This window comes from Spea bombifrons, chromosome 3 (genome assembly GCF_027358695.1).
Source record: "Spea bombifrons isolate aSpeBom1 chromosome 3, aSpeBom1.2.pri, whole genome shotgun sequence".
NCBI classification, from domain to species: domain Eukaryota; kingdom Metazoa; phylum Chordata; class Amphibia; order Anura; family Pelobatidae; genus Spea; species Spea bombifrons.
In genome coordinates this window covers 101009104-101022322 of record NC_071089.1, presented here as the reverse complement: position 1 = coordinate 101022322, position 13219 = coordinate 101009104, and the positions used below count along the sequence as shown (strand labels likewise).

Sequence of the window (13219 nt, the reverse complement as noted above, 5' to 3'; positions counted from 1 at the left end):
ACGGCAAGTTGGTAACTCCATTGACCATCAACTGTGCCCAGAATGTATATGGGCCAAGATGTTACATTGATGCTATATAAATTGTATTAATGTCTATATGGTTGGCGGTTAGTATAGCGTGCTTACAGACAGTACATACAGAATTAGGAGAGCATCGATATGGTGTATAGCCTCCATGGTCTGTGTCACCTGCTGCACGGCCCTCCAACAGCACAGGGTGCAGGGGACACGAGGCGTGAAGTACTAGAAGACTGGCTGGCAGGTGTCCACCAGGGTAGGAAAGCTGTTGAGTGTTCAAGGTGCAACTTCGGTGAGCCCTAGGGTAAGCTGCCAATTTTGACCCAAGTTAAAGACTGTCCTGTTAAATGTGTGGTCTTACCAATAATATACCTGTATAACAGGAATTGACAAATTTGGTCTGGACCTAGAAGCTAGCCCAATAAGTTAGGAGACAGTATACACACACATACTCACAAATTGACTACAGCACTATACACAGACACACAAACACACTGTGTCTGACACTACAGTATACAGTATACACACTCACACACACACTACTCCCCCTCTCACCTCATGGAGAGCAGCCACGCCGCTGCCATTGTGAGACCGGCACCCTATGCTTTTCTAAGGTGGTGTGGTGAGGCGAGTGCCGTGAGGCACACAGTGGAGTCACGTAACGTGCATTACAGATTCATAATGGCAACCAGGATGTGGTTTCTAGTCGCCATGGTGACCAGGTGCCCGGAGTTTGTCGAGCCCTGATATATAAAGAGACAAAATCATCCTGTACTCTCATTCCCCCAATTCAGGATAACTGGCTTGCTTTTGTAACAACCTAATAATTTCCAGAATCCTCTTCTGTCACTTTCCAAATTATATTTACATGTTCCTGATATAGACACACAAACAATAACTTTTTATGTAGAGTACCTACTAAAAACATGGACATCAGTATGTAAAGTCATGTTAGATAACTCTTTGAAAGAAAAAATATTATTATTATTATTGTTATTGTTATTATTATTACATAACTACCAGTAATATAAATTGTAGCCCTTTTTCAGAACTGGTTAAGCTAGTTAGAAGCTCATAGTCGCTACATTTACATTTCAGGTGCACATTCAATGGAAACAGTGTGTGTCATGTACACAATGCTATCAACCGACAGGATGTATAGTTAAGTAAACGTATATACAATACTGTCATTTCCAGTCAAACAGTCACAGACAAATTAAATGGCAATAACTGTCGGCTGCAGGCCATCAATAAAAGGGATGACATATCAGGGTAAAAACATTAAGCCCTGGCCATGCAAGAATCCCAGTGTAATGGGCTCAGTGTTGATAATTGATACTATATATTTACTTCCACTAAAAATAGGGCGTAAGTGTATAAATTTACAAGAATGATAACTATTTAATGAAGCATTTTGTAGGGTAAATGAACACAGCGTATTTATAAAATCCAATAAAAAGTTTGAAATATGTAAACAGCTAATATACTAAGCGAAAAAGCTTCTATAACCATGACAACAAATTTGGTAACCATTTATGGTAACAATGTATGAACAAATGCAGATAACAAAATACATACAGTGTTTCTTTCTTTAAGACAGATAGTTTTTAGTTGTATGTAATGCATTTTATTGGGCCATCACAGAAGAGAGTCCCAGCTGTCAGGACAAATCCTTCTGTTCGTCTTTCCTCCCCTGATGGTCCTCTTTTTTAGGGACCCTTACAATACACAGCTAACAACCCTAAAATCTGTAACAGCAGCTGTAATGTATTCAGGCCACACGCTGGCCAGTGATATTATAGATACCTAGCAAACTAAAAACAAGTAATTAAAGTAATTACAAATCAAAATGCAACATAGAAATTGCTCTGTACTGCAATCATTAAGAACCTGGGTATTTCAGGAAATTATGCTACATCACACATTGTTATTTATTTATTTAGCTTTTGTTTCATTATCTATTAATATGAGAACCTTATGTACCGTCACAACTGTACAGAAGTATCTGGCGCATCCATTTACTTTTTGGCTTCTGGATTTACCTTCTACAACGCATAGAAAAACAATGCAGAGTGCCATTGCCGAGTAAGTCTGGGTTTAGCATTGAGTCTGACCATTTTAAAAATAAGTCAAAGCACCCATATAAATATATGAATTAATGAGGTTTGCACAAAATGTTCTTTGTACACAGTGGTGTTTTTTTGTCAAAAGAACCCACCGTCACATTTGTAGCTCCCCTAAGGCCCAGTACCAGACCAAATAGTACTCTCTGCTAACATATGGCATCTTCTGGTTCCCTACCACCAAAAGGAACAGTAATGCCCCAACACCAAACAATGGGCAGGTGTGCCATCGCCCCAAATGCAATGCACAGGGGTAGGCAAAATGTCCCTACGTGGACACCAGTGTCCATGACAAGGCTTGTAGAAGTCATTGTTGCTGATGGGGCATTTAGCCAAATGTCCTTCACAGAGAATGCTGCAGTCCACCCCTGGCAATCCACACGGCCGGTGACACAGATATAACAATACGAGGCCAACTAGACTGCGTTATCTAGATCAATTCACACAGGAATATCAAGGAAATTTGATCTTGATGAGTTAAGGTTTTTATATCCTCATTCTATGCAAATGTCTTGTTCCTTTATAAGCAAGCTGTCCTTGTCTCAAACCATTTCAAGGACAAGATGCATAGCAGCCGAATGGTGCTAAGTAAGAGGTCCTTTTTAGGTATAATCAGTGCGAAATTCACTTGCACAGTATGTTGTGTTCCTTTATATTGAGCATGTATGGTTTTGACTGGAAGATGGGCACAAATACTCATATTTACATTTATTTTACATTTATAGGAAAATAAAATCTCTAGGTTGCTTTTTCCTGGAACAGCACGGCTGGCAACATGCTATCTAGCTGTTGTTAATCAATTAGGCTAGTTGGCTTAGCATCATGAGAGTTGAAGTTCAATAAAAGCTGGAGGAAAGAACGCTCTACAGCCCAAGCTTATTGATACATTATAAATTACTAATTACACTGTTTTAGGCATAACTTACAACTGTATACATCACTTTGGTGAACTATATAGACAGTGAGAAAACCAGCATTGTAAAGAATGGAGAATGGCGACAGAATGAAGGGAATTCGTTTTAGTGCACTGGGAAACAGTAGAGGGTTGGTTTAGCTAATTAATCCTCAAATTTGCCCCTGTGACAGGGGAAAGGGCAGTGGACCACTCTAACCGATGAATCCCTTTGATACTTGTGACACTGCAGACTTATACAAGGCATACAGCACCAAAATGTACATTCTCATGCGGTCAGCAGCTGTCACACAAGTTCGGAGACTTCCACTTCCACCCAAGTATTATTTCTATTACTAGCCAATGTCTTGGATGGAGCCGCACAACAGGTGCAGACAATTAATGTAAATAATTAAGTTTATAATGGTATAATGGGAACTCTCTTCGTTGTCTCCAGCAGTCAGGTATGCTAATTAAGCTGTTATGTCATTTTTTACATCATAAGGTTTGCTTAATTATCATCAAGAGAAAAATATGTGAGCTAATCAATGAATCACAGCTGTGCCTCTTATGTATCGCCGGGGAAAGGCATTACCGTGCCATATGCACAGTTCCCTTACAGTACCAGCACACAGATCTAGATATCACTGTCCATTTAACTAAATGGATGGAAATCAAAAGCAGCTTTCTTGAGCAGTGAGGTCAGCGGGGATATGGAACATAATACAAAATAATCTCGTTATGAGGATGCCAGCGGGGAGTCACTGGTGTGACAATGAATGGTAATCACACATTACCAATTTAAGCCAGATTTGTGAAATATTTTCGTAATTATCTGCTTTAGTTAAATATCAGGTTATCTGCCGTTCCAGGTAGATGTGCATTGCCCAAGCTAACAGGTAAAGATGAGCAAATATGGTTTTATTGGATAATCTAATGTTGGATAAGAATAAAAACAAAGAACACACACGAGAGCTTTGTGCATGAACATCAAGTGTTCTTGTATCCATGTGGTGTTCCTTGGTATAAAAGAGCTAAGCCATACTATGTCAATACTTTAAATGACATTTACAACCTCAGATACCTCAGAGACCAATATTTTTTTAATATTTTTATTATTACAGAAGGTCTTAATGGTAAAGTATGTGTGTTTGTAGATGATACAAAGATCTGCAACAGGGTAGACATTCCTGATGGAATAAGCCAAGAGATTTAAGTAAATTAGAAGAATGGTTGCGAGTGTTGCACTTAAGTCACTTAAGATAAAAGTCAGATAATGCACTTATACAAGGCAAAAACATAAAAAAACACAGGCAGAATATAGCATTAGAGACACAGTTCTGTCAGTGACAACAGAAGAGATGGAGAAATTATTTGGGAGTAATTATTTCTGAGGATGTTATTGTATGCAGGCACAGCAAAGACAAAAAGAGGGAGGTAGTTCTGCCACATTACAGATCACTGGTCAGACCTCACCTAGAGCATTGTGTTCCGTTCTGAAGACCCCATCTCCAGAAGGGAGAAGTGACATTTTGATGTTTAGATCAGAATGGTGAATGTTTTGCAGGATAAAAATTATCAGGGAAAAAGGGAACTTAATATGTATAGTTGGAGGAAAGGAGAGAAAAAGGAGATGTGAAAGAAACACTTAAATTCTTAAAGGGATTTAACAAAGTAGAGAAGAGAAGTTTCTTTTAATGGAGGAGCAATAAATGGGGACATCGTTTAAATGTAGAGATTCAGAGGTTTAGATGTAATATAAGAAGTTTTACTTTACTGAGAAAATAGTAGATAAACGGAACAGCCTCCCATTCGTCCCACACGTGGTAGGTGGGATAGGCATAAAGCTATCTTGAATCTATGACAAGATCAGGGACTGATTAAGATCTGAATCTTTACATCAGGAAAAAATGGGCAGACTAGATGGGCATAAAGGTTCTCATCTGCTGTCAAATTCCAATTTTCTATGTTTCTAGTAGTTATATTTTTAACTGCACTAGTCATTTAAACATTCAAAAAGCATTTAAACATGTAACAGTCAGTGCATTCCAAAACCAGAGCAAAATGAAATTTAAATAGGTAGAGTTAGTTTGCTTGCATTCAATTAGTAGCAAAGAAACTTCTATTAAAATGCAATTATGCTTCAACAAAAAGAAAATCTACTGAACTCCTAAGTCCAAATTGCTGCCTTTCATAAATCGGATATTTCTTCCCAGACTAGAAATCACTTAATATGGTCTGGCCTTTCAAGCCTTTTTACTGCCTTATATCATACAAAGACTTTTGCAAAATAAATGTATCTCCGTTATAGATCAGTGCGGATGCAGGATGTTCATAAGACCAGCTACGCTTTATTTTTAACCGGCGCTACTTCTGAGAGGCCAGGGGCTGCTCTGGCATGTTAGGTGCCTAAGCAAAAAAATAAGGGGCTTTAACACAACTCAAGGATCCTGCACATACACTGGACTGTTTGGTTTTGTTTAGCTTCTTATATGTCTCTGTTACACTTGCAGGTGTCCCTTCACCACAGTGAACTTTTGAGAGAGGCAGTTACTAATGATTAAAAGTGAGTGAAAGTGGTGAAAATCATTAATTACCATCTTATCCCTACAAGTAAGGTAAGAAGGCACCTTTAAGTTGTTCGACGGCTTTGTTATCCAGCTGAACACTAGCTGCAGCACTACAATAGCTGTGACACTACAACTGCCATCACCTTAAACCAGTATGACGGATCACCAAGTACAACAGATGGTATATTCCAACTACAGCTGAGGGTGATGGGGCCGTATTCCAAAACAGGAAGGCAGCATTCTCCTAATGCTTTTCATTTCCAACAGAGAGTTACATTTACAATACAGACAACAATTCTCAAACTCAGATCATTCAATCATTAAAGGCGTACAATGTTTTCTAAAAAAAGACCATATGGCACAGTAAAGGTCTTCAATACAATTTCTCAAATGATGACGAGGCGGTTAGTTAATAGTCTATTTTCCTCAATTGCATTTTTATTTGCATTTTGCACTGTCGTCAATGCATTTAATGCATGTAAATTGGAGCATGCACCCTTTAGTTATTGAAGTTAGTATATTGGACTTCTGTCATTTAACCATTGCTAGCCATTGCTGGAACAAGGAATATTAGTATGTAAGCTGCCTGAACATGATTCGTTCCACTCTCACTGTGGTCACAGAGGCAGTAGCCAATCGCATGCATGCGAGCGAAACATTAGCTTAGGTAGAATACATTACTCTAATTGGCTAGAATGGAAGTCTTATTGAGCATCTGCCAGAAGCATACTGTGATATGTTCCCTGCTTTCAGTACAGGCAGATGGGGAGGAGTTGAATTCCAGTAAAAAATGCCTGTACCTGTTTGCATGCAGTAAAATGTACTCCAATATGCATTCAACATGACAAGAGGACTGAAGTGCTCTTGTATTAGCTTTCCAATGCATTGATTGCTTAGTATTGTTTGGGTCTCTGGTAATAACAACGTAATGTGCTAAATGCCTATTTTCATGTAAATAGAGCATGGCGGTTCCCAGACATCTTCAAAGGCTACCAATGTAACTCTTTCATAACGACCGTCTTCCTTGTGTTTATAAAATTATATTACCTAAAATCTGTCCTGCAAGACACGTAAAACATTACATTTTGTGACTCAGTTTATGTTCCAATTATCCCTCGGTTAATACATGCTGCTCTGTTTATATCAAACAATAGTGAGGCCATCCCAATATAACAGGGACTCTTAAAATGCTGCACCCTCAGCAGCATCCATTCAGCATCCTGTTCTAATGGCTTACTCTTAATTCACGTTCCGCGCATGACGTCCAGTCTGTACGGATGCCAGCTCTACACTATGGTGTGCATTTAGTGTCCTGCACTAATGGCAGTCGGGCCAGGCCATTTCTATAACAATGCAGAATGCTCTACACGTTGTGCTAATTGCGCAGGTACAATATCAGTAATGCAGGTTAACCAGTTCCTGTCTTTAATGTATGATGACTATACTGAAAACCAATCAACCATGAAACATCATTTGTTTAATAAGCAGCTTCAACTAATTGCAGGGAGGCTAAACCATCTCATTAATGAAAATAGTTGTCTTATTTTGTTTCAATAGTAAGCATTCGGCTGTGCAATAAGAATTTTAATAAGCCCCCTTCACTGCAGGCAGCATACCAGACGCCCCTTTATATATTGGCAATCACAGCACCCACCGGGACATCTGATCAATGCAGGACCTTTCTACACATATTTCATTTACATGTAAGCAATACATGTAAGAATATTGTAAGAAGGCTCGAATCTCAATGATTTTGTCTTGGTAATGTTCAGTTTATGATATATTCTCCTAAATGTCTCTACTTCACTCGCTGGCCTCTTACTGGCCCCTTATGCAAGTTGAACGTCCGTTGATTTCAAGGGAGCTCTACAGAGCGGGAAGCATACTTAAGTATGCCTTATGCTTTGGTAGAAGCAGGAAAGAGGGGAAGGAGGTATAGGAAAGTCTCGTTTTTTAACTCCATTAACAAAAAAGACGCATGTACCTATTAATATGAGATAGAATGTATTGCAGCCAATGCATTTTACATAAAACTTACACCGGCATGTTCCTTTAATCTTGTTTTTTTGGGAATTTGGTGACGTGGGATATATTGCTTCTGGTTTGCAGCAGGTTGATGTTATTACCCCTCCCAATCTGTATAATCTCCATGTTGGCAATGTGCACCATGGCAAATCTAAAGGCTTTCCATATATCTCAGCCAGAAAATGGGGGGGATCACTGTAACGGTCTGGATACCTATTCCAGTTTGCAGTGTCATAGGCTATGCTGATTGGCTGTATTGCCTATTATGTACCCACCCCCTCTAGCCAGGCATGAGTATCTCTCTGTCACTGTGTCTGTCCAGGTGTGACGCTGCTGGGTATTGTTACAAGCAAAACAGGCTGGGTGGGGATAGAACAGAGGAGGAAGATATCATCACATAATCAACAGATTACGTCATGGCAAAACACACAACAGACACAAAGAAAGACAACAGAAGTGTGCATGTTACTAACTATATAATGAAAATACACATTCATGCAGATGTCAATCCAGCAACATATGGCATGTACTCTGACTCAGCAGTCAAAACATGGAACAAGCGGATACCCATATAGACACAGATAGAGCGTATACACAGCTGTATGAAGAAAGCTGTGCAATCAGACAGCTATTATCTGTAAATATAGATTATTAAATACGCACATTTAAGAATTGATTCTCTGATTTACAAACTCCACACACACATTATATATATATATATATATATATATATATATATATATATATATAATCTCCTTGGGTTTAATGACTAACTAGTTAAAGGGACTTGCATAGATTCACGCAGAGACAAGCACAGAGAACCAGTCATTTACACGCCCAATATACAGAGGCTCAAACACATACATGTTTTCACTGATCATAACCATGATCAAAGTATACTAGTATGTACAGTCAGGGATAAATCTGTGATATATTGATATGTATGTCTGTATATACATACACACAGCTCAGTAAAAAAGGCATCACATAAATACAGTAAATGCCAGAAATGCAGCCATTATAATGTCATGTACAGAATTAACACTTTAAGTCTCTGGCTCTGCTTTGGTGAAAGAGGGTGCAGCTAACAGAGGAAGGTGGTGCATTAAGGGCCTGTGCAGCACACAGTGGGTTAAACCTGGTATAGGAATGTCTCATGGGAGAAAAGGGGGGGGCATAGAAGGGAGGGAGGGCACAAGAGGGTGAAAAATAAGGACAGAGAAGGGATGATTGATAGAGATAGATAGATCATGAAGAAAAACACACAATGGAGGAATAGAGAAACAGGGATGCCATTACAAGATGTCAGCATAAAGATGAGGCACAGATGAAGGTCGGGGACAGACAGAGGCCATATTAGCTGAATGAGGGAGGCAGATGGAGACCAAACATAAAACGGACAGATGAAGGATCAGCTTTAGTTTAAGTGAAATAGATGAAGGGAAAGGAAGGGCACTGACGTGGAGAGCCCTACAATGATCATTACTGATGGAGAGAGCCTTAAAATAATCATAAATAGGCTGAGGGATGGAGGTGATGGCTCGGGGGTACTGGGTGGTACCTGGCTGTGTCTCCTGTCACTGCCTCCCTCTGCGGTGGGGCATTAAGCCAGATTCCCTTCGCTTCCAGCCCCCGGTAACGGTGTGTTGCTGTGTCACGGCTCCGTGTGTGCGCTGGGCTCCTGCTGCCGTCCGGTTCCTTCTGTCCCCCCCGGGTCCCTGCCCTGCCTGTCAGTGCTGGTTGGCTGGAATGGCTTTGCGATGGGAGGGGGGAGGATTTTAGCTGCTGAGGCAGGGACTCGCATAGATGGAGATGGAGAGAGCAGGAGGGTGGAGGCGGGACGGGAGGGAGAGCAGGTGGGGAGGGGGTGGAGGCAGCACTTTGCTGCTGATGCTGAGGAGGGAGTGACGTTAGTGCGGAGACTGCTCTGTCACTGCAGCTGCATCACCAGACAGAAAGGCAAGCAGAACCGCACAGACAGCGCTTCGGCCGCTCTAAACAATGGAGTGGTGCCTGTAAACAAACTCATTGACAGGCAGATAATACGGGTCCACACGGGTCCATATCTTACTCTCTGTTAGTTGTACGGGGTGGGCGGCTGCGACATTCACACCACCAAGGAGAAATGCGTGGCTGCGTCTGACGCTTAGACCCCAGCGGATTTCGTTATCTCTGTGGTGTAGGAAGTCATAATGGCGCCAATACTGGTTACAGGCTAAAAGAAGGCTGATGGTCTAAAGGGCAAATGGTCAGGGAGGTGATGGTACCAGCTACCTGACAGAAATACATCGTACCAAATAATAGGACCATAGTAGGACATAGTTTGAACAGAGTGTCCCAAGTGCCCGATGAGTCAGATGAGACTGATTTTTGAGCTTTCTGGCCATCACAAACTAGACATAGACGCAGGCAGAAAATTTGTATTCATTTTAGGTGGGGGGGGTTCTTATATTCGACGAAAGTGGTACGTCTCCATGTCCAGTTCGTTTTCGGAAACACTATTCGTCCGTTCGGTTGCCATGGAAAGAGGTAATAAACACATAGAAGACGTTGAATAGGGAATTTGAGACCAATGAACGGAAAAAGGGGCAAAATTAGCTATAAAAATGAGTTATAAGGTTAAGGCTAGTAGTGGACTGGTTAAACGATCTTAATTTAATTAGTGATTTTTAATAAATCAAAACTTTAAACACTGAGAAATGGCAGGCTGAGGCTCCTCAAGTCCCACACAGAAGAATCAATGTAAAATGCTCAGATATAGCACATTAATGTCACAAGAAAACAGTCACAGTGAAATGCACTGATCCGCTGTCTGCTCTTATATAATGGTCTTATATAATAACCCTAAGTATACTGCTAAAGCAACTCAAGGGGTTTAAGGGGAAACATTTAAATGTCTTGGAATGGCCTGGTCAAAGCCCAGACCTCAATCCAAGTGAGAATCTGTGGTATGGCTTAAAGATTGCTGTACACCAGTGGAACCCATCTAACTTGAAGGAGCTAGAGCAGGTTTGCGTTGAAGAATGGGCAAATATCCAAGTGGCTGTATGTCCCAAGCTTATAGAGACATACCTCAAGAGAGTTGCAGCTGTAATTGCACTAAACAGTGCATCTGTGTGAATTCCAGTGTCCTGAGAAATAGTATAGTATAGGTAAAAGTACAATGAACATATTGGGATTGACCACTCAGATCAACTCCTACAGCCATATTTAGTTCTGCACAATGTTGGTGGCAATGCACAATTAAAACTTGCTTTTCAAAAACACAAATGTAGAAACAAAATACTAATTTTTGAAATACCAGCTGGGTTTTAGAAATGTTATACTCTTTGGTTTAGAGGGCACACAGCAGGGGCATTTTCCATTTTGCTGAGACCAGATGGAGTACAACAAATTAGTTGGGACTTAAAAATATTTAAACAAAATGAATATACATTGGTGGGGATATTGCGGCATTAAACCTGCATATAGATCCCTCGAAAAAATATATGGTTCATTGGGTTAACCTAAAATACCTGGACCCAGTTCCAATTTTGATCTTGCAGTATCCTAAAAACATGACATACCCTACATGTGGTATATTACTGCACTGGGGGGGGGGGTATGTTGCTGAATACAAATCAAGAGCTTTTTCCTTTTTTTGACATGTCCACTGAGAAACAAAAAAGGCTGAGGTCTCCTTTTATTTAGATTACATCAAGGCCACTAATGTGTTACACCTTTTGTTACCTTTTTGTTCAAATGCAAATTGCCATATTATACTACTGGAATTTGATGATTTTACATTTTATAAAATAAAAAGTATCCAGACACCACCCAGATGCTCAGCCAAGGAAAGGGTTGACGATTGAAGTAGAAGAGATATTGTAAAAGATGACGTAGTATACATAGGAACATGTATGCATCTTTCTTCCAGATCGACCCTAAACTAATCTTACTTATTTTCCTCAAGGCTCTTTAGCACTCTTCCACATATTTTATAGTCGAGGTACCTGTACACATTCTTGGGCACAGCCACCAATGATGAAACATTTTTACCTGTTTCTGCATTCTGTAGCTGAATTACTAACATGACTGTAATATGTTCAAATCAGAGGAGCAGTGAGGATTGCAAAGGGTTTAGAAAATAGCAAGGAGATGAGTAAAAATGCCTATGTCAACAGAGGCCATTACCAGGCCAGGATGTCCAACAAACATGAAGTAACTATATTGGCTTCTTGCAATATTTGAAAGAGCATAGTTCAAGAGAAAGAGAAATAATTTTAAAAGTATAGATTTTGTCGATAGGGCAAAAAAAGGAAATATAATACAAGCCAGGGATAGCTATTTATGACTTCAGTTTATTATTTCTGACCAAATGACCATTCCAATTTAGGAATATTGCAAGAGGTTCATATATTGATGTAGATTCCCACCTACTGCTCAGAAGCACAGTTTGGGAGCTGAACCTTTACTGTTATATAACACACGCAATATAGCATAATAATTAAAAAGTACTGTATTTGCTCGAAGACAACCCTGATTATGAGATGACCCCCCAAAATCTGAATATTAATATATGAAAAAAAGAAAAAGCCTGAATATAAGACGACCCTATAGGAAAAAGTTTTACCAGTAAATGTTAATTCATGTAAACTATGTGAACATTTTTTTTTTTAGTAAAAGCTATGATTGAGAAAAATATTTTGTTTTTATTTCCTTTTTTTTCAACCTGCCCCCCCAGTTATGCACATCTGCCCCCTTGCTTGCCACTCTGCCCCAGAAATGCCTTATACCCCCCTATATGCCACTGTGCCCCATGATATGCCTTTTAACCCTCTAAATGCCACTGTGCCCCATGATATGCCTTTTGACCCCCTATGTGCCACTCATATTATGGGGCAGAGTGGCATATAGGGAGGTATAAGGCATTTCAGGAGGCAGAGTGGTGTATAGAGGGTTAAAAGGCATTTCTGGAGGCAGAGTGGCATTAAGTGGGTTAAAAGGCATTTCACAGAGCACTCTGCCTCCAGAAATGCCTTATGCGCCCCATTTAACACTCCCTCCCCCTCCTTCCTCCAAACTTACCGGAGCTTCTGAGTCCCCGGTGCGTAGTCCAGGCAGCGTGTACAGCTCTACGCGATTCATGTACACAACTTCCGCTGCAGCCGGGAGGAGGTGCGGCTAGCAGCGGGGGTTGTCTGCGTCCATCGCGCAGACCTTCCCCGGCTGTCAGAGATCAGAGTTCCCCTCATCGGGGTGGCCGGGCAGCTCTGACAGCCGGGGAAGGTCTGCGCGATTGATGCAGACAACCCCCGCTGCTAGCCGCACCTCCTCCCGGCTGCAGCGGAAGTTGTGTACGCGAATCAGACTAAGCACCGGGCAGCGTGTAGAGCTCTACGCGAATTGCGCAGACCTCTACACGCTGCCCGGACTATGCACCAGGGACTCAGACGTACTGGTAAGTGTGTGTGTGGAGGTGCTTAGTGCTGGCAGCGTGTAGAGCTCTACGCAAATCGCACAGAGCTCTACACGCTGCCCAGACTAAGAGGATCCAGGTCCCCTGCATCGCTGCGGGGGATCTGGATCTTAGTTTCATAGTCAGACCTAGT

General features: G+C 40.9%; 1 protein-coding gene across 6 annotated transcripts in view; it reads right to left on the bottom strand.

Moving 5' to 3' along the window:
* The window catches only part of KIF1A (kinesin family member 1A), a 61821-nt gene extending 52389 nt beyond the window's left edge, over window positions 1-9432 (bottom strand). For 5 of the 6 annotated variants that reach the window (XM_053458872.1, XM_053458874.1, XM_053458876.1 and 2 more), the window contains exon 1: window positions 9190-9431. The gene's annotated coding sequence lies outside the window, so the exon portion shown is untranslated. Of the gene's footprint in view, window positions 1-9189 lie in introns of all 6 variants that reach the window. The other variant, XM_053458878.1, reaches the window with a different exon arrangement.
* Between the last annotated feature and the right edge of the window lie 3787 nt (window positions 9433-13219).